We start from the raw sequence: 2,614 nt of genomic DNA, 5'->3' as shown, positions 1-2,614 counted from the left end.
GAAGGTGAAAGAAGGCATTTAAGGTTAGTTCCGGGAGCGACGGAGGGCGGGCGGGCCAACCCCGATGTTTCCACGAAAAATAAGAGAGCCCCTGAAAATAAGACCTAGCACATTTTTGGGGGCAAAAATTAATATAAGACAGTGTCTTATTTTCAGGGAAACACGGTATTAACACTACAAAAGATAAGTCTCATGGGAGATAGAATTTTTTTTAATTAGTCATGAAAATGGATTTACAATTAGGACAAAGCAAAAGAAAATAATTAAACCAGGAAATCAGATTTTTTTTTTCTTAAAATTCACAAGAGCAGTTTTCCTGAGATTATATACAGCAAAATTAAACTATAATCACATCAAAAGCTAAATGAATCTGCATATTGAAAATAGGTAGCAAGTGTTTTAGAGATACAATATATTACAAGTATATGAAAAATTTAAAAAGTGAATTCTCATAGAAAATAATACATTGTAAATAGCAACAGTGGTAAAAATGCTACTATGGTCAATACTGTTCCCATCACTGGCAACTTTTAATCATTCTTGAGGTTCAGGGGAAAAAAAAAAAAAAACTTGGCTTCAATGGAATATGAGACTTTTGATTAAACTTTGAGTTCCCAAGTCTCCAACACTTTCTCTTTATAGTGATTGCTCATCCCACATTTCAAAGTAAACCTTAAGGAGCTGCAAGCTGTCGCATCATGTCCTATCAAAATGGGGATGGTGAGTCACATGACCAACATAATGGCCAGCATTGCAGGAGAAGCAGCTCTCATTTTCATACAAACCATAATGTCATCAGTGCAACTGGCTTTGGGATTGCTGGGGTTTGGTGGTACATTATTTTTTTTTTAAATAATTTAAAACCCTTTTTGAAAGTTACAATACTTTTCTTGTACGGCAGAGATAAGCAGACATCTTCCAAGCAAAAGGTACAAAAGAGCTGCCCACAGAGCCCCGCAAAAGTACAGAAGCCAGAAAGGTGCCAAAGCATAATACTTCCAAGTTATTATTTTCTTACATGGTTGTTGTTTTTTTTTTTTACACAGTTAGACTGATCTATACATTTTGGAACGGTTTTCTTTTGTACATTGTGTTTGACACACTTTACCCAATCCAAAGTGCAATATATTTGTTTTCAATTCTCAACATCTGTTTTGAGGTCTTTTGCAAAATATAGAACAGGAAAAGTTCTCTACGATGACGAATCACAGAAGGCAAAAGTAGAGACTAATAGACGATTCACCACTGGAGACGTGAGTCCAACAGTCTTTATTATATCAGAGGTAACGACCCGACACAGGCCGTGTTTCGACGCTCTGATAGTTTGTATCCAGCATATTCTGTTTGGTGCTACGTGATCAGTGAGTTGACAACACATATACAAGTAGGACTCTTCGTTTTGCATTCATTACTTGGTGTATTTATTGACCCCTGATGCAGACGCTTTTTAGCGTCGAAACACGGCCTGTGTCGGGTCGTTATCTCTGATATAATAAAGACTGTTGGACTCACATCTCCAGTGGTGAATCGTCTATTAGTCTCTACTTTTGCCTTCTGTGTTGAGGTCTTTTGTGCATTGGGGGGAGGGGTCATTTCAATCATATATTACCTCCCATTCCAGGAGCCCTCTTGAAGGCAAAAGTATCAGTGATCTATAGTAAGAAATGAGTCCAACCTAGCAGCAGGAGAGAGAGAGAGCACTTACAAGGTATTGCCCTTCCACACAGGAAGCATCTATTACTATACAAGAGTTGCAAGGATAAATTAACATACAAACAAATGAAATAATACAACCTCATTAGGGTCAATGTACATGGGCTTCCTGAGGATAACTGGGCAAGGCAATCATCATGAAACAGCAACTGCAAAGGGACTGGAACAAGACACCAGCATCTCTCTAGAACTTATAACACTTGCCAACTTATTCTTTAAATCTTATGCTACGAGTTAAGACCCTTAATGGTACTATTCCTTATTTCTATAGTGCTAGATGTAGCGTGCGATAGGGTTAATTTTAAGAGCTGTGTCGAACACCACCTCTATTAGAATACCTGGCATGGTCACTCTCATAAGCTGAAAAGTTTTCAACAAAAAAAAAAAAAAAAAAAAAGTTTTTTTTTTTTAAATTTAAAACTCAGGGGGTGTTCTGTCAAATTGCTCAAAAGCTGGCATATTACCTACTTCTTATCCCCATAAAATGTACCTGAATCATTCCACTGTGGATCAGAGAAGAATGATTCCCCAAAGCAACTTATCTGTTTTAAGTAATAAAAAAAAATGGAAATTGATGGTAATATTAAGCCTTCACACTCCTGTACATTTTTCACATTCTGATGTCTAAAAAATATCATTAAAAATGCATTAAAATAGGATTTTCACAACATACTCTACACTTTCAGTGTGAAAGGACAATTGCAGAAATATTTTAAAAATCAGTAATAGGAAACCAAAGTCTTGATTGCATAAGTTTTCACACCATTTGTCATAGCAAACACAAATGTATTTAGTTTCCAAATATCGCTGTAGCAAGGTGCATAGTAAGTTAAACAGAGCCCACCAATCACAACAGTTGAGTGATTTGAATAATCCTAGTTGAAGAATCAAGGGTTTTCTG

At 36.4% G+C, this 2,614-nt stretch overlaps 1 long non-coding RNA gene across 1 annotated transcript; it reads left to right on the top strand.

Moving 5' to 3' along the window:
* Positions 1-215: 215 nt before the first annotated feature.
* LOC115465774 lies at positions 216-2,084 on the top strand. The gene is made up of 2 exons (XR_003941460.1): positions 216-1,159; positions 1,565-2,084. It is a non-coding gene; the product is annotated as an uncharacterized LOC115465774 (long non-coding RNA).
* The last annotated feature ends 530 nt before the right edge of the window (positions 2,085-2,614 follow it).

This window comes from Microcaecilia unicolor, chromosome 1 (genome assembly GCF_901765095.1).
Source record: "Microcaecilia unicolor chromosome 1, aMicUni1.1, whole genome shotgun sequence".
In the NCBI taxonomy this organism is placed as follows: Eukaryota; Metazoa; Chordata; class Amphibia; order Gymnophiona; family Siphonopidae; genus Microcaecilia; species Microcaecilia unicolor.
Note: the sequence above shows the minus strand (reverse complement) of the source record. Positions and strands in the feature narration are given on the sequence as shown.